The following is a 24,153-nucleotide window of genomic DNA, read 5'->3' as shown; positions in this document are numbered from 1 at the left end:
AAATAAGGATGAGATAAAAGCAAACTTTGACAACAATAATTAGCATTGTTTTCGAAGTTCAGCTTTAAAAATAATTTTAAGAGAAGAAACAATCCTTATAAAGCTACTTAAGTATTTTTCTTTTTCTTATAGACTTTAAACCCAATAAATTCATATAGCATCATGTTGTTGAGAAAAATTGAGACACTTTCCAATTTAGATGAATTGAAAGAAAGATAGAAGATTTAGCTGCGTATATCACTTTTTGGATATTTAATGTGAAATGTTGGAAGCCTTTTAAATATATAAAAAAGAAAATTTTCTGGTGAATGATAGATCTGTATACAGGGTGATTTAAAAAATATCTTAAAAATTTCGTGAGGAAGTAGAGAATAAGTCTGGAAGCTGATTTCCGAAAATATGTCCGCAAACGTCATCTGCATGGACAAAATGGACAAGTGAAGTTGGCAAGGAAATGGCATAGTTATGTGATAACGAATGTGACTTTTATTCCAACAAGGCAAAGTACAAGTTCAAAGTAAGTGCTCAAAATAGCAACCATGTATATGAAAACAGGATTCATAGCGCCGTTGCATTGACCACCGAACATTTTCAAAAACGCTGGGCAGGTCACTGAAAATGCCTGTGGCGGCCGCTATTCTTACAACAAGGTTCCATTTTATTGTCGACTGGGGGTTTCGTACACATGGTCTTACATGGACCATCACAAAAAGAAATGCATGGACGATAAATAGGGGACCTGGGTGACCAGGCGATCGGACCACCTCTGCCGATCCATTGAGCTCCGAATGTCCGATTCAGGAAATCAAGCTGAACAATTGTACTATGTTCTGCAGTTCTGTCATGTTGATACCACATATCTCGGCAGATATGCCGCAGGCATTGTCCGCAATATGCCAGGCCATTTTTAAAAATGCTCGGTGGTCGATGCAAAGGCACTGTGAATCCCATGTTCTTGTAAATGATAGATAGGTCGCAATTTTGTGCACCTATTGGTAACGAATGTACTTTACTCTGTTGGAATAAAGGTCACATTAACTTTACTGTTTTCTTGCTAATTTCACTTGTCCATTTTGTCCATGCAGATGAAGTTTAAGGATATACTTTGCTATTTGAAATCGATTTCCTGTGATATTTCCTACCTCTCCAAGAAATGTGAACGATACATTTTGAATCACTCTGTATAATCACGATAAGATTCGGTTATTGATTCATCGGAATTTTTTTCTGTTTGAAACCTGATACTCATACTTTTCAAGCTTAAGATCCTAAAAGAAGACTCTAATGTTATTTTTATAACAATTTTGTAAAATTCCAAAATCCATTTTTGGGAACTTGTTAAGCCCCAATCTTTTCTAGAGAGCCATGTAAGATAGGATGCAGAACAAGAAATTCTACAAGATTCAGAAAGGTTGCTCCGCAATTTCTATTTTTTCTTATTTCATTGTTTAATAGAGAAGAAGCAAAATAACTTCGCAGAGAAAGTGCTCGGTACTTCATGAAAATGCGCTGCCATTTCTTGGGGCGTCAATTGTGATGATAATGGCGGACACTCGGTGAGCTGGCATGAATGAGAATGAGATCCACCGCAATGAATTCAGGGATTACTTATCCCTAACCCACTCCTCCCAGGGGAGATGAGGCAAAACAAAGTTTGCTTAATGCATTTGTGACAGCTGACAGTCCGATTATTAAAAAATACAAAGGTACTTTTATCAAAAAATAAGGATTCCAGGAAGCGTTATTAACAGAATATTTAACAATATTTCTCCCTTTTTCTCAGACCATTTTAATTTTATTTTCGAAAATAAGATAAGTATTCTTACTGCAATCATCCAAGAAACTTATATTTTAATCAAATATAATAAAATAAGCATTATTCATCGGAGCTTTTTTATTGACAGTTACGCAAAAGGAGTATTGCAATAATGAAAAAAAAATCAATTTTGAAATTTTGATGAATAGCTGTTTTTTTGTTGTTTTTTTTTTATCTCTGGATTTGAAACAGCTGTTTCTTGAATTATGTCTGTAAACGCTATAAAAAAGCGCAGCAAAGTAGTTTAGTCCACAGCCTTTGTAATAAAACGAAAAATCTTTTTTCGAAATCTGTCTATTTGTATGGACATGTTTATTTGAACTCGATAACAAAATCTCAAGAAGCTAGATGAATGAAATATTGTGCATGATTTCATTACTGAAATTGCAAATACTTACAGAAACTTTCACCAAATTTGTCAAAGTTCAGAATGCTTGTCTGTGTGTTTGCTCGAGTGTCAGTAAATCGTTACAAAGCTGAACTTTTTATATAATGCCCATTAAATATTGTTGATTCCGAAGCAGAAAAGAGGCAGTGAATATCCCACTCACACGCTCCATGTGCGGTATGTAGCGTGAGTTTCAACCGCCAGGCATGTAGGCCACATTTGTTGCTCCCTTTTCAAGTAATGAAATCCGAAATTCTAAACAACTTTATGGCAAGAATAATATTTTTCATTGCATATTGTGCGGATACAAATAAAGAAGTCATGTATATATGTTTTATAATATAATAAAAATATTTATTATAAAAATTCTACTTGTATCCACTTAGTGATGCATACAGAGCTACCTCACTTCAGAGAGATCTTGAATGTGTTTTACTGGTTCGAATGATAAAATTTGAATTCAAATGATGCACGAAACACTAAACCAGTTCACAAAAATTAGTTCCGCAATATGGAATCTCAAAATTTCTTCTCACTAATTTGAAAAAACTGGTAAAAAAATCGTTTGAGTTCTTTTTTTCTTTCTTTCTTTCTTTTCTTTGCAACGAACAAAGAAGATGCGCTTGAAAAGGACAATGTTTAGGTAAATACTATACCCTACACTTCGTATTCGAGAAATTAGAAATATAATACATTATCGGATCCTTGGGTGCATTCTTTAAAATGTATTAGAGCGACCCAAATCGAAACTACCTCCCTTTAGGCAACAAATTTGCTTTTCAAATATATGAAAACTCTACAAGTCCATTTCTACAACAAAATTAAATTTCCAACATGATCAAACAAAAATTTTAATATATATGCAGTAGAGTAATAAGATTCATGTTGATGATTCAGGATGACTCTTTCTGAATCATCAACTTCTGAATTTCTGATTATCATTTCGAAGGCGTTCTTTAGCAAATAAATGTGTTTTCACTCAGTACTTTATGGCTGCATTCATCGGCATAGTTCCGGTGATGCGTCCAGGAATGAAGGAAAAAAATCCTTTTGGAATTCCTTTTTGCATGAAAACAGCAATTCCTGAGGGAATTTTTGTGAGGATTCAGTACCTTTTTGAGGCTGAAGCTGATGCTTCATTTTATTTTTAATCTGATTTTTTGGCAAATGATGCGATAAATAAAGTCTGTGTATTCATTTAAAATATTTATTTAAAATAAGATGAGAAGTTGAAGATACGCATAAATAATATTAAAATTTATATCAAAAATATTAAACGCAAAACTCCGAATTGTATCGATTACTTTGAGAAAGCAATCAAAAGGAGTAACACGTTTATCGCATTAAAAGCATTTTAAGAAAAATAACAGTTTGAATCTTTTTCAAAGCATACACTTAAATAAAGTTAGAAGTCTGAGATATAATTTTCATCGGACGGAATTTTCTACTTTTTCTATCTTATTTACTTAAAAAAATGATCAAAGACATATCATGTCTTTTATCATTGCGAAATAATTGGTAGAATCCAATATTACGGTCCATTTCCCGTTTGAAAGAAATGATATGAAAGATAAGAAAAAATTACATTTTCTCTTCAAACTAAAATTTTGGCAAAAAATTATTTATAATTCACAGTTTTCTTATGAAGCAGATTATGATCCTTCATTTCTGCACATTGAATATTACATCCGAATAGCTTAACATGTTACAATACTTAATCAAATACCAAGTAAAATTTTTTAAATATCATTTATACAAGTGTCATCGATGCTGCTGCCACAGACAGAGAAGTAAAATGTCCTTTTAAATCTCCAGAAAATATCGATGATCGTTATTTGAATTTCAGCTTTAAAACAAAGTAAAAAAGTTACAAAAAATTATCGTCTCTTTAATCTTTTATAAATTTTACTTTTAGACAAATTTCAAAATTAACTACACGAACAATATTAAGACAGATATAGAAGATGCATATAAAATGAGCATGCATGTATCTTCATACCACTGAAATGGTATCTTTTAAATTACAGGCTAGAAAAAAAAACACAACCTCTTACGAGGATTTTAAGAAATGAAAAGATATCATTCCTCTCTTTTTGAGCGATCAGGAGATCAACTCTGCAAATGAAAAGGATAAATAATAGCAATTAGTGAGTAAAAGGCGCATTCGAGAGCTTCTTTTAGTTTCAAGCACATTAATGCGATTCCAATAAGTGGATTAAATTCAAAAATAGTTTTTATTCTTGTCTTCTCTCCAATGAGAACAAAACATTAAAATTACGGAACCTTAGAATTTAAATATAAAATTTTATTCTTTTTCTCTTAATATCATACTATTTACTTTCCTATGCGTATATGTTTCCCATTTATTTATTTATTATTAAACAAAATATTGTATGTCCTTTTTCAAAAATAAATGAAATGACAATTTTTGTTCTTGTCAAGAGAGAAATGTTTCAAATATCATCTTGCTCTTAAATTATAAATGCCAAAGAAAGGATAAAAAGGAGTGTTTCTTAACATTTTTTCGTTTTTCCTGAATTTTAAAAACATTGTGATGATTTTTTAAACCATTTCAGAAACAAGTTTATTTTATTTTTTTCATCTTGCTTTCAAAAAAATTAAGAATGTGTTCGCCATTTTTATAGACTCTTATTTATATTTTAACGAAAATGAATAGAATATTTGAAAAAATATGTATGAAAAGTGCATCATTCTAAAATTTGTCAAAACTTTTAAACAGAAGATATGCTTTATAGCATTAGCAGAGATGTTATTACCTTGCTTTTAAGCATTCATTGTGCCTTTCATTAGTCATAAAATTATGAACTGTGTATTTTAAATGTATTTAAATGAGACGAGAAAAATGTTTCAAAACAAGGAAAGAATTAAAAAAAAATCCTTCATCTATGAATATTTTAGAAATTTTTGTACAAAAAAAATGCATTAAATTTTCGAAAACCTTTTTTCAAAAACACCTTTTCAAATCTACATGCAACGTTTGTGCAATGGTGTGTTCTTGATGCATACTTAATTCAATTCGATTTATTTAACAACATTTTGATTTTATACCATGGTCTGCATCTCATCAAATATGGAACTGCATCATTAAATGTGAGAAAAAAACTTATTTTAAAATATCATACTATTTATAATAATTCATTATAAATGAAAAGTGCACAGTAATTAAAAAAAATCCTTTTCTCAGGTTATAAAAGCATAAGGCTTTAAGAAGTCCTTTTATTAAATGAATTAAAATATGTGTGGTGCTATCATTTTGTTGACATCTTCATAATAATTTAGACAACGCAAAAGAATTTAATTTTTACTGCAATCTTCGTTTCCAATGAAGCGAGATCGCTCCAGATAAATTTTGCACACGTTAATATGGAAAATAATTTAAGAGTGACGCGCCATTTTCAAAACATCCATTGATCAAAACAGAAAGAAGCATTCAACAAACACACGAAAATCAGACTATTATATTCACCATGCAAAATTTAAAATTTATTCAAATACAAGAGAGTCTCTATACAACTGCAAGAACGTGAAATATTCTTATTCAGAAATCTTATAATAAAATTTCCTTATACCACTTGAAATTCAAATATCTGAGTTTCTTTTCTTGCGAGTCATATTTAACCGAATTGAATGTGTTACTTCTCAGACAATCTATTCATTTCCGTACCTTATATACTTTTCGAGATAGACGATGGTTTTTAATTCCAAAAGTAATAAATTTTACTAAAACAGTTATTAAAGTATCATTTGCCAGAATTCAAGGTAATAAAGGTATTTTTAATTCGGTTATTTTCTAATTTTTTTTGACTATAATAAATAATTTATAATTGAAAGTATTATGAACTCTTAGAATTAATTACTCTTGCGTCTTTTGTAATAATCCATAATATAATTAAATCTATCAGTCAATATTTTCTGCACATTTTTAAATAACATATTGTCATGAATGTACAAAATTTCAAAAATCTAAACCATTAAAAGATAGGGTAAATCGATTAAAAGACCTTATTGAAGTCAAAATAACGAATCAATTGAATTTGACTGTGCATACACAGGATTCGCAATCCTCATTTTGGTTCTATCGATGAGTACACACGTCGTATGTAATAAAAAATCACCATTAGATGTAAAAAATTCAAAATTATATTAAGATATAATATAACTATCATTTAGTGGTAAGTTTTCTTTATAATGCCGGAAAACTCGCTATAAATAAAAAGAAGGGTTATATTCTTTGATGTCGAAGTGATTCGCCTTACAATCCATTTCTTTGTACAAAATGTGTTGATTATTTTTCCCATCACATCGGGCATTTCCCCGTACTTGTATATTAGTAATTTCTGATTCCTGAAAATAGCATGACACTTATAAGTTTTAAAAAGCTTTCCCTTCATCCCTTTCCCTTTCCCTTGTCGACGTCAACATTGTTCAACCTAGTACAGCTGCAAAAAACGACACGCCGTTTCGAAAAACATTGCCCAATTTTATATCATCTGCACCATCAATATTTACATTTATTTCTTTGGCAATTTTTAGAAATATTCTTTTTTAAATCTTTAATAACAATATTTTTTCCAAAATTGAATTGTTAATTTCTTATTGGAGAAAAATGAAATCTTATTTGGTTTTCTATAATTTTTTCGCAAAATTTATTATACAACCTTTTGTACAATACATAACATAAATGTGGTCAATGCATAAATGCGTCATTGCTTGATTTTGATTACGCACAGCAGGAGGGGGGTGGGGCTTTTAAAAATATATTCCGCAGTTAGCTAGTTAAATGAAAAAGTATAAATATAATGGATTATAAAAAAAATATTTTCAAATTGCTAATTTAACTGCAAAATTTGGAAAAAATTAAAAGAACATGCATAAAATCGAACTCCGACATTGCGGTTAGGGCTACCCTCGAGTCCCAATCGCTGATTCGTTGCTGAACAATAATTACAACGTGATAAAATCTAAGTATGTTGAGAGTTCGAAGTTTATTGGAATCGATTCGTTATTGCTCTTTGATATTTTTATGACTGAACACATTAAATGTATGCAACCAATATATGAAATAACGATTTTTCAATTCATGCCTTCTCCTTATAAGAAACAGTAGATTTATATTGGGATTCTTACTCACTATATTATACTTAAACAATATGTAATACTTAACATTTACCAATCAAAATCAGTTACTGGAGAATCAGAAGAGTACGCCTTGAATAAAAACTAAAATATGAAAAAACTCACATGAAGGAACCGTTCTATTATTCAAAATATATGTGGGAAAAGGCAACGACCAGCATTAATACTTGAAATATATTTATTAAGATTAAAGTACAAAGGACAAAACATTACTACATAGAACATAAAAGATACATGAGCGTGAGCTACACGTCTTGCAGTCTCACTGCCTAACTCTCGTCTGCCAATAATGGCGGGAAAGCATCACGTGATTAATGACGTGACGCAACATGGCCAGCATGGCGCCATACAGGATACGGGATCTGTCAGCGCTTCCCACATATATAATCCATTAAATTGAACAATAAATCAGTCCTGTGTGTTACTGTCAAGTATTGATTCATTGTATAAATTTAGAGAATTTTTACTTGTCATTATTCTTGTATGTTTAATCAGTTTACATCAATCCCTAAATGTTATCAACTTGCAACCAATTCATTGAGTTAAATTTTCTTCTATTTCATGCCCGATATACTTAGAATTTTTGTCGAATCTGTAAATGATGCCTTCAATACAAATAAACCCGTCCTACATTGTTTCTAATATTTTGAACACACTCTCTATTTAAAATGAAATAAGATCTTAATCCAATGTAGAAGGGACAAAAATTTGCATAAAACATTTATCTTCGAATAAAATAAAATTAATTGTAGTGAATTTCTGTCTGTTTCATTTGTTATTTACTTTAAGTTTCTGGCATCCAAGTTATTTAGCGAGTCATAATAAATAAGTAAACTAATATACTCAAACCAGCTTAACAATATCAATATTCAAATGAGAATCTTAATGCAGTTATTTGAAAACTAATGAGCTAGAATCTTCTGTTTCCCCATATCCAAGTGTACCAATGAAATGTACTCGTTAAATAACTAATAGGGGCATATAATAAATAACATAAAATAATAAAATTTCTTATAATAATAGGGGCATAAACTAATAGGCGTTATAAACTAATTAGGGGTTATAAACTAATAGGGGCATTATTTCTTAATTTAATTAAGATCACTCTGCTAAAAATTGGCTTCTGTATTCTAATAGAATTTCTTATTTCATTTCCTTTCCTTTTCAGTGCGAACGGAATATGCTTTTCATTTTACATTCAGTGAATGAATTCTCTGTTATTTCTGTATTGCATATAATAAATTCGTAATTAAAATCCAGATTTTTATATTTCTTCAGCTAAAATTTTAGATGAAACTTAACATTTCACCTTGCTGAGATTATAATACAAACGATTACGCAGTGACTCAAAAACTGATCCTTTAAATCAAGAGGAGAGGGGCAAGAGATATCGAAAGAATATGATTTTACTCAGGGACATTAGGGCAAAATGTGAAATGAGGCAAACAATACATGCAAATAATAAATCTAAGCAATTTTATGAAAGAAATATTATTTAGAAACCGAAATGCACACAGTATGCCTAAAACTCCTTTTATTATGCAGATGCTCAGTATTGGATACGAACCAGAGGAAGGGGTCTTGCCTCTTTTCGTATACTGTTTAATAAAGGTTACCCCAAACCTCGCAAAAGAAAAATCAAAATTTGATAAAAATTTAGAAATTGGGTGTAAAAGTGTATTTTTGTGTTGGCATTATACCAAATTTCATTCGTCTAGCTCAAAGAGTTTTTCAGCTATCTTTGTCACGGGTAGGCATACATAATGACAATAATGTGTTTTTCGAACCTCAGGGAGGACTAAAACTTGGAAATTTGTTAAAATCTCAAGATATTTTTTTTTGATGATTACAATACTTTCGATATATTTCGTATACCAGAAATTGTTACAAAATTTATAATTTACTTTTCATTTAGAGAATCGAAACCATTGAAGCAGAACACGATTCTATTTTTCATCTCAAGACAAACTAAAAATACGATAACGTGACTATTTCTTGAAAAATTTAACTTAATTACTTCTAAAGGAAGATAGCAATGACAATAGTTTGCCATTTCGGCAGAAATGTCATCTTAAAAGATTCTCGCGCCGTTTAGCAATGCCCCTCGAGGAGGAACTTCCTCGCAGCATGTTATGAAAAAGCTGCGATGCTTTTGCGAAAGCTTACAGTTAGATTGTTCTTTTAGAAAAATGGAAGGCAGAAATAAAAATAAAATGGCCCCGCAGCAAGCTTTATATTATATTACTATTTGCAAGCAAGAGCAAACAAGTTAGGGACATTAAACTGCAGAGATATTAGGAAAATAACAATGTTAAATGCCAAGAAAACATATGCAATAGAACACTGAGAATCTAAAGAAAATTTGCCCTCAGTAGCCAGTGGAATGCAATACATTTTGCCTTAGATAAACAACCTATGTGTATACAAAATTTCAGAGTTATTTATCTCCCAAGGGCTTCATAAAACAAAAGAAAGTTTAAATTTAAACACTCTGTTAATATATTGACTACACTAAACGAAGGAGAATTTTTTTCTAATTTACTGGGTTGTATCTGTCGAGTGAATCATTTAGCAAAACTGAATGAGATCTTCCAAACAGTAGACCACTTGCCCAGTAGCAATCAATAACCAGCGTGAGGGGTCTCCCCAAAGCTTTCTCGCTTTCTTTGAAATAAAGGCATTGTTCTGGAGGAGACTTTGCATAGTTACGAAATATTAACATTCATCATAAATTTGTTTTTACTGCTCTCGCGAATTTTTTGGTGATGAATAACCAGACATGTGGTTAAGGATATTCGAAAATCGAATTTGTGTTTTCAATACATTTTTTCCTCACCGATTGAAACCAACATTTGACACAGGGCTACCATTTCAGTCACAAAACCACATACCAAATTTGACACATTTAAGTCATTACATTTTTGAGTTATCACATTCACGTGTTTCTAAATTTGAATGCCAACAAATCACCAACCCCTTGTTGAATTTGGCTCAAAATTTGATAGGTATCTACATTCTTGATGATAAATGGGTGTACCGAATCTTATTCATCTAGGTGTCTTCATTTTGTAGTTATATTCAAACGGATTTTCTCTGAATAGATTTTGCTCAAAATGCGACAGAAATCTAAAAATGTAGTGTTAAGATCATATACCAAATTTCATTTATCTAGCTCCAAACGTTTTCGAATTATCTGTGTCAAGAAGTGACAGAGAGATATTTTCCAAAACAGCGTTTTTGGAATTCAGGGGTGTCTAATACATAGATATTCATCAAAATTTCCAGTTGGGATTCTTTTTTTTTTTTTTGCCATAACAATATTTTCTCCGTATTTCATATACGGAGAAGTAAAAACATCTGTATTTCGCCTGAAAAATTAAGCTTTAGGGTAAGATAAATATTGTTCGAAAATCTCGTGGCAGTTTTGAAAGCATAACGCCTGTTAACATCATCTGCTTTAGTAAACATTATGAGACAATTTTTATTTAACCCTGTGACGCCATATCAAGGAAAATGCAATCAGCTTTTATTCTCGTGTATTTATTTCTGTATAGAGGGACAAGAAAGCTTGGCAATCTATGCATTTCTCTCGCATTTGGGGAAAAATGCTGCCTGCATTTATTATTCCATTACGATAAAAAAAAATCTATTATTTTAAAAAGGCAAAAAAAAAAAATGCTAATAATAAAAATTCAGAAAAGATTGCATTACTACAAAACTTGTTTTATTAAAAAAAATATTTTCAAATTTTTAAAGAGTGTAAAATTTATTTTTGTGCACTAATACTTTCGGAGAGCCAAAATTCAACAAAATTTTTAATTCATTTACATTCTAATTAAAATTTCAATAGATTGTTCCAAGATGCAAAATTTCTATTCGCTATATGTGCTAAATTTGGTAGCAATATGTCGAATGATTTGGCTTACAGAACACCAATACACATAAATGCGTCGTTATTAGTACTTGGGATTTACAATAAAATAACATGATCAAGTGGCACATTTCATTTGTCGAATGTGAATATTATCCAGGAAATATCGAAGCGAAAATTTAATTCGATTTTCATGAAATCGTAATAAGCATCCTAATTTGTCGTCATTAAATATACATTTGCACTAAGAAGGGGAATCGCTCTATCAAGATGATTTATTATATAAAAATAGATACTTGGAATTCTACTGAATGCTATTGGAACACCATTTCTTTGACAAGACTTTAATAATTATTTCTCAGCTAAAAATGAAATGGTGTTCAATAAAGTAAAATTAATCTTGATTAATACAATCAAACAGCATTTAAAGGGCACTTTGTGTAACATAATGAGCTAAATAATATTTAATAAAGTGACTAGCTTGAATGATGTTTTGTATAAAAAATGGCTACGAAGCACCGTGACGTCACATGCCGAAATGGATACTGCAGTCTGTATTGAGAGCGTGTTAAAGAGTTTTGAAGCGATAGCATTGTCGAAAGCGACTTCGAGGGGTTTCAGCAAATGCCTGTGAAGCCTTAAACGACTACAGCTGGTAAGAACATGGCCAGATTAAGAGAGGAATGTGTCAGAAGAGGAAGCGATAACAATTTTAGTATAGTAACAATTTTCTAATGAAATAAGGAAGATGTTGAAAGCATGGGAAATTATTGTTATTTTATATTGAGAAGCAAAACCCTATAAGGCAATAGTAGTGCATGCAACACATTCATTTAACGATAATAATTAACGCCATTTTACTCATTCAAAGATTTTCGTAAAAATTTGAGGTGTGGCCACAGACAAATATCTTTAGACAATTTTCTTGCAAAAATGCGCGCATTATAAATAATAAATTATATTTGTATAAATTTGTTTGAGTATATTTCTCGGAATGGAACGCATTTTCCACATGGATTCCTATTGAAAAAAACGAGTGTTTCGTTCTGTGAGTAAGATTCGAGAACGAAATATACTCCTTAAGTGAGATTTCACTGCATATACATTAAGTAGTACATTTCTCGGAAAGGCTTGAAATAAAAAGAAGACATTTTTTTTCCACTTTCAAAAGACATTTTCATTTCTCTCATATGCAATCTAGAAGTTAAATGCAACAAACAAGTAAACGTACAATATTCAGATACATTTTTAAGTAAGCAAATTCTTAACAAGGAACAACTTTAATCCAAAATAATCCTGCTAATATTTTTCATTTTTTTTATAAATAAATATATGGTTTGTTTGAGAATCCTAATGTGTCATTACAGATGGGCTCAAAAATCTGGAATATCTTTATAAGCAGAAGAAAATTTGTGTAACAACTTTCATATCCAATATCTATTTAAGGTCCTAGAATGTTTATGCCATCCAATCTCTGATTTATAATTTGTTACCATAAAAAAGTATTCAGAAATAACTTATTTAAGATTTCAAAGTGTATCAACAATGACGCATTTACGACATACCTTAGCAACCTTAGAGGAATCTACAGAAATATATCCAAAGAAAACAAGAAGGGAATGATTCAAATTTTTGATGCGAAATTCTTGTTTTATTTTAACCGCTTGGATATTTTAAGGTCATGAGAAAAAGCTTGTGTTACCTGTTTTATTATTTTTCCTATCAATCTGCAAATCTTTTAATGAGTGATAGCACGAAATGTATGAAAGATGATGTTAACATTTTTCTTCCTGTAGAATGTGAAGAATTTCAACTCCTACTGTTTATACTTTTTTTATACCACTTCTCTAAAAGAAATCTCTGGAATGCCAGGAAATATTGGCACCTGGAGTCTTTTAATAATGAATGAACGGATAAATCATTTGATAATTATATGCAATTAATTTTTGGACTTCAGTTAAGCACACCATATTTTATATAAATTCCCTATTATGGGCAGAATTCTTAACAAAAATATGTTTTAAAGATGACACAGAAGACTAAAATGAATCAGGAAGAACTATTTGCTTCTACAGCATTTCTAATCACTTAATAAATCGCCCTGCTGTGATATCGTATTAAAATTTAAAAATAATGCAGACTTAAATAAATCGATTTTTATTATTTATTAAAGAAACCCTATCAAAATTGTGGTGACATTTTTTTTTACTGGCATGGTTTTCTAATGCAATAAATAAATAGATCAAAATAAGAATTCATTTTAAGTATGAGTGATAAAAATAATTACATGATTAATACAAATAATATAAATGCAATAAGTGAAACTTATGATTTTTTGAGTTTTAATAATTTATAATACTTCTATAATTAAATAAATCATTCCATAACGAAATAATGATTACACTAATCGTAGATTCCCTAATCAAGCTATTTGTAGATTATAATATAGGCTCACCTACATATTCGTCACATTTTCAAGCAAAAATGCAGACTATTTCGTGCAGAGAGAAGTAGGAATGCTGAACTAATTACCAGTCTGCTGCACAATCTGAAATGGTTGCCACAATCTAGTGAGAAAACCTTGAGGCGTTATGTACTGTTTTTCTGAATACCAAGAACACTATATATATATATATATATATATGTGTGTGTGTGTTATAAATTCTAATCATGGGCTCTATAGCTAATTTCTAAACTTTTAAAAATAGGCATATAGTTCTATTAAGGAACTTGTATCTAAATAACAAGATATTATATTTCATGTTGTTCCAGTCAATAATGCACATCTCAAAAATTAGAAAAATCTCAATTTTTGTACAGTTGTTCGATTAATCTTATTTAGTGAAATGTTCGACTATTTTTTAATATTTCAATTGAATTCTGAAATGGAGGTCATCGATTCAAAGGACAAAATTTTCTCGCGATTGCCATAATTCGGTTAAAATAAAGAGATTGATGGTTTCATATGTACTGAGTCAGATTTGATCGGGGAAACTGCAGAAAAATTTAAATTTTGAAGTATTTTTACTTTTTATTATACAAAGTACAGAAAAAAATATTGTAATCATCAAAAAATGTGAACTCTCGAGGAATCTTCACGTTCTCTCTGAGTTTGAAAAAAAAAAATTGGTGTTTTGTCTGTCTATGAAAGTGATAGCTCAAAAACATTTTGGCTTCCATAAGTGATATTTGACATCTTATTTCTTGCAATGTTTTAATATACTTTATTCATTTCTTACCAAATATCAAAAAGTTTCTTGTGAAAATTTCTGAATGAATTTTGGTTGCGTAATGAAATAAATAATAAAATGTTCAGAACAATATTCCGAAAACAGAGGAATTTTGTCTTAAACATCAATTATAACTTTAAGAATATGTATCACAATTTGCTGAATTTTTTCATTTTACCACAGTTCTCCCGGTTTCCTGGAACAAAAGGAAGATCCTTAAATCATGCCGCAGAAGAGGATCACGATTTTCCGAGGATCCATTAATCATTCCTTTGCCTGGGCGATGTCCCACACGCCGAATTAACTCAGCATTGAGGCAGGGTAGAGACTGATGCTGTGTAATTTAGTAGGAAATCCCAAGTGCTTAGCACTGTTACCCTAAAGCGACACTACAACCGGGCTTTAAGCTAGGCACTTAAGTCATAGTGGAGTGCACACAGCATGGCTGTGAGAAAACTTGTTTAGAGAGATCAGTGCTTCTGAGTAGGGCTAAGAAAGAACCTTTTCTAATTTTGATATACTCAAATAATAATATAATTATATAAAGTGTTGCAGAAATTTCTGTATTGCGTCTAATATTTTGCTGTTAATATTATTTACAATTACTTTCAGTTTATTAAATTGATTTACACAATATTCAGTGGCCGATTGGGTAGTTTAATTAGAATGCTGAGCTCAGGTAACCTGTCGATTGAAAAACGTTACTAGCGAAATAAATTCTGTATAGTTGCCAAATAAATGTATTAAAAATGTACATACTATAATTAATAAAATAGTTGGAATACAAAGTGAGTTTGCATTATTTTTTAAAAGTTTATTAAACAATTTAAAATATAATTATTCATTAATTATATATCCAAACATTAAATATCCATTCAACTGTTTGCAAAAATTCCAGTAGATAGGTTTTGTTATATATTCATTTTTAATTTAATAGCTATTTGCCCCTTATTCTTTATTTATAATCATTAACAATAAATTTTTTATATGTAAGTAAAGAAATAATTAACTAATTAATAAGTATTATGTCTCAAAAATTGTATTACTTTAGTCATTTTTTCCCATCATTAACATATAAATACATGCGTGCTAAAATAAATCACTTTTAATTACCGGAGCTTAACATTGTGAATTGCCGAGGCCACAAAATGCCTAAATTTTGTTGCTAACAATAGGCATATGATTCTGGCCACGAGGATATCATGTGCTTTTAAATGGGGGAAAAAACTTTCTTTTTTATTATTTTTCAATCATCAAGGCTTCATCGAAGAGACTGAACTTCTTCATTGGAAGTTCTCGGTACCAGACTATTTGACAGCACATCCATCATTTATTTAAGCTTGTTCAACTACTGGTGTGATTTGCTATAGTATGGACAAGGAGGTTTTGGATCTGGTGTTGAGAACGTTTTATGATGAAGACATCATAAAACGCTCTCAATTCATAGATCCTTTTAAAACTATTCTTCATATAGTTTTAAATGGGACTTTTGATTCTCTTAGCTAAACTCCAATTATTTTCCATTATTTAGTACAATGAAAATTTTCGAATTTCAAATTTTTAAAAACTATTCATTTTCTACGATCGTTTATAGCAACCATTTATATTATATAACATTGCATCTCCCTAATCTCCCAAATATCCCAAAGGGATTATTTTTATTTCCATTTTGTAATTGTATTGTTTAGAAGTTTTTTTTTTCTCCACATCTTCGGGACCGCAGTGGCCTGGTGGTAAGGTCTTGGCTTCGGAACCGGAGGGTTTCAGGCTCGTGATCCGATTAGACCGAAGAACGTTCGTATAAGCGGGTCTGTTGCACATTAATCCGTCTTGGCCAACGTCTTTCCGTTGGTATTTGGAGAGGATCGGTGCCTGCTAAGGTGTCGTCCTCGTCATCTGACCGCGGTTCAAAATGACGAGGTCTATCTCAAAATAGCCCTAGTTTTGCTTTAAAACGGAACGTTAATATAATTAAACTAAACTAACAAACTTCTCCACTTCTTCTGCTTAATAATAGAACTATTCTTAAAGTATACAAAACCAGGAGGTCAGCAATATGAGTAAAAAATCAAATATATAATTTTCATCACAGAGATTGGGTAACTCCCTTAAGCTTGAAAGAACGCAAGTATAGAAAAAAAATAATGCTTTATCAATTAAATTAATTTATTAAAAATTATGAAAAGTTCCATTGAATTTAATCTTAAAACTTTATGACATTCACCAAAGTTTTAGAACGACTTATGCTCGAAATCTAAAATCTCGAATCTAAAAAACATTATGAATATAAACATTTTCTGAGATTTATTTTAAATTTTGCAATTTTCAAACTCATTATTATTGCTACTGTTACAATCCAAGATAAAATGGCATATTAAGATCTCATGATCATGCTGTGTTAATTCGGATTATCAGGAGCATTTTTTTTCAAACACGTCTAAATACTTAACAGGAAATTTAATTACACATTCTCTCTGTACAGATACGCCATTTTTGATTGGTTCGTTTCTGCATGGCATAGAAGACGACTATGGCAGTCTTCAGGTACCCTGCATTTCGTATCCATTTCTTCTTTAGATAGGATAATTTATTAATTATGAAATCGTTCCTTAAGCACAAATAAGACTGAGACATTATTATTCGCGAAACAATTTCTGGTGGCCCGTCAGAGAACACTAATATCAGATGTCCATTACATTTCCGGTTGGAAGTCTCATTAGGAATTATTGATAGAAAGCATACGAGAGAATTAAATGAATCCATAAACGTTTTGCTACGGGTACATCCAGTGTATATTGTTTCGCAGGATTCTTCTGGATGCAGCTCCACATGTGATCTGTCAGAAACCTGAAGGAAATCATTAATTTGTGATATTATTTTCTGCAGTTTATGGTTATGATATTAAAGTCTGAGAATATAATCTGAGCCAATGACTGTCATTTACATTAAGCACTCAAAAATGGTATTCTAGAGGCAGTCAGTTATCGTTAAAAGTCAGAAATAATTTGTTCGGAAAATAAATTCAGGCATGTCACCACAAGAAATTTTAAACAAAAAATATTCTTCACAAATAAGATTATAGACAAAGATTATAGATTATATGACGAAGACAAAATACAGAATGATATTTTTTTCGTAAAATAAGTTAAGGATATAATTTTATATCAAATGTTAGATTTAAGAATACTAATTAATATTGTAAAATTTCATAACACTTCATACTACGATGAATTATAGTGAATTTTAAGAATAAAAACTGTATAATTGAATTCTAGTCACTACGTACCAATCCTATTCGAGTAAACTTCAAAAATAATGCTTTTCAGTTAAATATAGTTACAGAACAATGTAGAAACTAGGTTTAATATTAACTCCACTCTTTAATCGGCTTTACATTCAAAACAGTGCATATGTAACGACGAATAGAACTGATTAGTTTCAGAATCAACAAAAGGAAAGATTGTTTTAATGGATTAATTTTATTACATTGCCAATTTAAAATATTAATATAAGACAAATATAAAGAAAGGAAATTAATCTAATTATTTAAAAATGATTAGGAAATCTGGCTATGAATTTCAATTACATTTTGAAAACAAACCATTAAAATATTTTAAAAATCATACTCATACCAATATTAAATAAAAATAGGACTTTCCAAAAGGAATTAATTGCAAACTTCATAAATTGTCAGCGGTAAAAAACTGAGAATGATCCTATTTTTTCCGAACTTCCTTGCCACTCTAGTATAAAAATTTCGTTTAAAAATGCTGTTTGTTGATTTTTTAACATCTCTTTTCAGTATTCATCTTGCTACAATTGAGGTATATGCAATGCTTGTATGAGCTATCAAAATAGAAATAAATTAAAAAAAATATCCAATCAAAGGAGAAAGGTGCAGCAAAGTTCGTTATAAAATATTTTTGGAAAAGGAGATAGAAAATACAATTTCTAAATCTTTTGGTTTTTACTTTCAAATTTATAACCAGGCAAAATTAGCTTGATTTTTCGAGAAATATTTCATGCATTTTTCTCATGCTTGAAATATCTCTCGAGAGATCTTTCCTGCATTTTCGAGAGATCTTTCATGCATTCTTAAGGCAAATCTTCTCATGTTACAAGCCAGTTCACCGAGATTATCGATTATACTTGATTTCAGATATATTGTTTTTTGTTTGTATTTCCGCCAAATTGTTTGACATTACAACCTTACTTTTAATAGTTTTAACTAAGTTGTGTTTATGGAGACAAGTCGTCATATCGCTACTAAGCACATAAATATCCGTTTCATCTACCTCTTAAATTTCATGATATGAGAGCTTCACTTCTTTACTTGCCTTGTGAGTTACACAGATATCAAACAGAATTTTTCATAAGAAAACGAAGAAATATGTTCTTAAGGTAGGTGACTATGTTAAAATTTTAGTTTTTGCGAAATGATGAAATTTCTTTATTTAACATTCTTAATGTTTGAATAATTTTCTTTATAAGAAAACTAAACTATAAGAAAACTAGAATTTTGTTTCTAAGTCTATTTTTCGGGAAGTTAACAGATTTTTTATATTTGCATTTGCATAACTTTTAATGCTATTTTAGATCTTTAGATGCTATTTCCTCAAATTCTAATCTTTGATAGGATTACATTAAACCTCAACAATTAAAATGTAATATATATTTTTTGTTCAAGTTTTATATAATAATTTCTCAATATGTTCTGCATTTCATGAACCAGAGGATAAGTAAACTATTCATTCAGAAATATTTTATATTTGTTTAAATGTTTCACAATAAGAACAAAATTGAAAATTTTCTCTCATTTATCAGTCGGACCCAAATATTTAAGGAATGAATAGAAATACAGTTTGTTTCTTAGGTCAGGGACTTGTCAACGATACTTCCAGTGTCCCTTGTGGCCATTCATTCCTATGCTATATATGATTGCTGTGGGATCCTGCACCAGCCTTTGACGTTTGTACCATGGCTTCGAGATCACCTTGTACTTTATTACTTATTATTTTATTTTAGTAGAAACCGTTTAAAACTGATTCCTGCTCGTATATTATAAAGTAATTATTTTTTTATTTTGTTACATTTTTTTTCACTTTTTAGTCCTTAACTTATAATCATTATTAAAAATATTATATTATCTTGAAATCACCATTGAAGGCATTCTTAACAAAGAATGAAAATTTAATAAAATTAACTGAAAAATTTATAATTGACAAATAAATATTTTAAATTTATTGTTGGACCAAATTTGGCGGATCAATGTTTTAATGCATTAACCCGCAGATCATTTTGGATAATTTTAAAAATATATAAATAATTTATGATGAAAGATATGATATATCAAAAAATTATTACTGAAAACGCATTACTTAAAATTAATTGTTTTATAAAATATTATTTTTTATAATATATTTCTATATTTGATTTTTCAGAAGCAGACGACTTTTAAAGTAATCTCTTCTATATCTATTTCTAAATTATCATAACACATTATTCGAATGCATAAAAAGACAATGGGCAACAAGAAAAGTTCGAAGAAAGAAATGAGATCTTTTCACTAGCACTTCCGGAATCCCTGAGTGTCTGTTCCTTATTCCATGGAGCAATAGGAGTGAGCGTCGGATCATGATTTTCTGTGGGATGATGCTGTAATCATTCTTTATAGATATTCTTTGATCGGATGATGTCCCGGTCAATGGATTAACTCTTCCCTCACGCAGAGAAGAAGCTGATGCTGCATAATTGCACCGAAAGTTCCCTGGCGTCGAGAGTTCAGTGCTGAGGTTCTGCATGTAAAAGTTTTAAACCGTGCGTCGAAGCGCCAATGGAGTCCCTCATATGGAGTGAACAATCGGTTTGAAGACCTCCAACAGATAATTTATGTACATCTTTATATACATATTATTATTTCGTCATGTCTGGAAGAAACCTACTTAAAACTTTGTATTATCTAATTTTGAGATAATACAAAGCATATGAGTATTAAAAGAATATAATAAGGTGCAATGTTCTTTTCGACAACATTCACCTGGCAGAATATTAGTAGAGCTAATACAATGTGCTTATTAAACCAGGGGAAGTAGTCTCACCAAAACTTTCTCGCACACTCTCTAATAAAGGCGTTATCTCAAAAAAGATTTTGTATGACATTGGCATACAGTAATTAAAAAAAAATATCAGCTTTCGGCGGGAATCTAACATTTTTACTGAATCTATAATTCTTGGCGAGTTTCTTTGGCGTTTAGTCCTTAGCATGCGATTACTAGTATCGAATGTGTGTTTTAAATGCATTTTTCTTATGTGGTTAAAATAAAATTTTGAGACATAATGACGCATAATCGCAAAATCATATACCAAATGAAATATAATTAAGTCATTACATTTTCAACTTATCGCATTTACATATTTCTGAAAGCACCGATCAGGGGGCGGTCAATCCGCTGTTGGATTTCGCTCAAAATTAGATAATGTTTACACCATGGATGCTAAATACGTGTGCCGAATTTCATCTATCTTGTTCTCTTCGTTTTGTAGTTAGCATGTTAACTTATATTCGAACATCCAGACAGACAGACTTCCTCTGAACGGAATAGGGTCAAAATTTGACATACAGTATACCAAATTTTATCCGTCTAGTGCAAAGTGTTTTTGAGTTATCTTTGTCATAGACACACAGATAGAAGGACAGGAAGGAATAACGTCTTCGAACTCAAGGGCTCTAAAACATAGAGATTCTTCAGACTCTGGAGTTGGGATTTTTTGATGATTATAATACTGTCTCTGTACTTCGTATACGATAAAGTAAAAAATCATTTAAACTTTTAAAATTTACATTATATCAGAAAAGTGACTTTCTTTTTAAAAAATTTAGAAATAAATTTCTCCTCTTGCCCCTCAACACGAAAAATAGATTCGGATGGGTATAATATTCTTCTTTAATTTTTTAATTATCGTATGATAACAAAATATCGCTACTTAAAGCAATGCAGTGGGGATGATTTCAAGACCATTTTTTCGATTCCATTGAAATATTTGTTATCTTTCTGTAATTTGAATATATTAATACCAGATGTCTGCACTAATATTTAGAATATGTTAGTGTAGTTGAAAATATATTTTGATGCAAGGTACAGTTACCTATAAAATAAAAATCAGGAATGTTTTACCACTGTTATTTTCTTACAAGGACACATATTATTTTCGTCCAAAAACCATTTTGCCTTGTTGTTACGCTCTCAAACGTTCTTGATTAAAATAGATATGATCTTTCGTTTTTAAGGAAGCTCAATTTCGCCCTAAGATTGTTCTGGTTGTTTTCTACTTCTAAACTTTCGATATTCGACAAAAAATTGGCAAGAACATTATATATTTGAGAAAACAAGAACGAATTCGAAATGGAATAAAATTCGAAGTATTAACATTCAAATAAACCAGTTTGTCATGCTATTTTCTTCCATGTTTTCTGTAATCTTGAAAATGTCATCTTTCATTCGAGCTAGTACACACAGATAGTTCATTGAAAAGCATGGCAACCAGTATGTGAATAGTTCTTAATAGCATTTCTTTTAAGTTGCCAATCTGTTGAATAAGTGCAGCAGTTGGAAGTGCATGCGTCATTCACATACAAAATGAAGGATGATAAAATCCATGTTAAATATTCATGCAAATGTCACCCTTATATTTCAAAGTAACATAAAAATCATTCGAATTGCTGATGAGGAAAGTCACCCGTGCATTGGATATAAATAGACAGTTTCGTAACAAGAATCAACCCTTTAGCTCATTCTGTTTGTAGTAAATTATCGCACACACATACACACGTTCCTGGAAAAACTCCAAAACAGATCTTCAAATGTAAAGAAATCTAAAATGACGAAAGTGAAACTTTTGAGGATAAGTTTATTTTCTTCATACTCCTGTTCGGAAATAGAAACTACAAGATTTTATTTGAAAACTGAATGGTGATAAAATGACTTATGAATGATGATAAACCGTCTTATATCTAATATACATAATAGTGATATCTGATACAGGGTGAAATCAATTTTTTTCGTCACAGAACCCAAAACAAACACTGAAAGTCAATCAATGATGCAGCACATCATTATATACTCTTTTTAAACATTTCTTACAAATCGTGTGGCATCGGCTGCTAGTAAGACTCCTCATGAAGCTGCCGAGAGCGCGTTTATGAAAGCATTGAAAAAATTTGTTTCCAGCATTACCTGTTTTGAGCAACATCACTATAAAAAAGGCAATTGCTTTAAAACATCTCATATCTCTAAGATTCTGTGGACGATTTTCAAGTATTGTAAAGTAGTTGGACGCAAATGCTGCAATCTCTTTTCATACAGTTTGTTTGTTTTATTAATAAAATTTTAAAACTTAAGGGAAATTTTGAATTTTATAAAACGCGGAATTCATCAAAACATCTGATATTTTGACAGTTCAAGAAATTATGTTATAAAAAATGAAATGGAAAATCATCTCTCCTTGTTTGAACGCAAACTGTTGGAAAATATATCATTATAACAAAACAAAAAAAAAATGGTTGCGGATTTTATTATGTCGTTCATAAACATACATCTCAGAATTTTAAATTTTCTAAAGAATGTTTCAAGTTCACATTAAATAATTATGTTTATAATGATATCAAATTGTATCAAATAATTTTCACTCGAATAATGTATTATGCATAGTACGTGCATTGCTTTCAAGATTAATTAATGAACATTATTCCTTTACGCATATTTACATAGTTAGCAATGACGAATGATTTAATGTTGCCCCTTACAGTTGCACGGAATCGTAGGATTCATTTTATATTCTCATACTGTGCAGATGATTTGTTGAGAATCCTGTTAAAATCCATTCATTATATTTTAAAATATGACTAAATTTTTAAAAAATTAAACGTTTCTTAGTGTTGGAATAATAGTAAGCCGTTTAAGAAGTGTCTCCGTCTCGTACTCAGAGATTTCAAAGCTACATTAAAATAATTAAGATTATAAACTTAAAATTTAATGAATGACATTTAAATGAATGGACATCGCATTCGAATCAATCGTTGTATAAATGATTATGATATGATCAAATAAATTCACGCTGCTCTGACTGTCATTTCCATTTCTACAATCATTTCCGCATATTACTTACTATATTTCGAAGATTAATCATACGGCAACTTTCTGAAATATACTCATTTATAACAGAGATGCTATACATTAATAACGAATGCTTACTGTCACTTCATTTGTACATCATTCGAAGTTTAAATGTTTATAAACTCCTCAAATATTAGATTTAAAATTCTCCTTGAATCTCTAAATTATTCCTTCATATCAAATAGACACATAATTCGATAACACACACATATAAAAAGGGCAATATATATATATATATATATATATATATATATATATATATATATATATATATATATATATATATATATATATATATATATATAATATTAGTTTTTATCTAGTGAATCTTTTTCCATTGCACAAAAGTTTTTCAATTATCAACTGAAAAATGAAAATGCAAAATTTTGAAAGGAGTGTTTATAACGGTATGTTTTAATAAGTAGTTACAGAAAAATTATTTTTAATTTAACAATTATCGAACAAAATAAATTGCCACAGCATCAAAAGCTTGATTTGATATATTAGGGGCTTTTTTA

The sequence above is a fragment of the Argiope bruennichi genome, chromosome 10 (genome assembly GCF_947563725.1).
Source record: "Argiope bruennichi chromosome 10, qqArgBrue1.1, whole genome shotgun sequence".
In the NCBI taxonomy this organism is placed as follows: domain Eukaryota; kingdom Metazoa; phylum Arthropoda; class Arachnida; order Araneae; family Araneidae; genus Argiope; species Argiope bruennichi.
Note: the sequence above shows the minus strand (reverse complement) of the source record.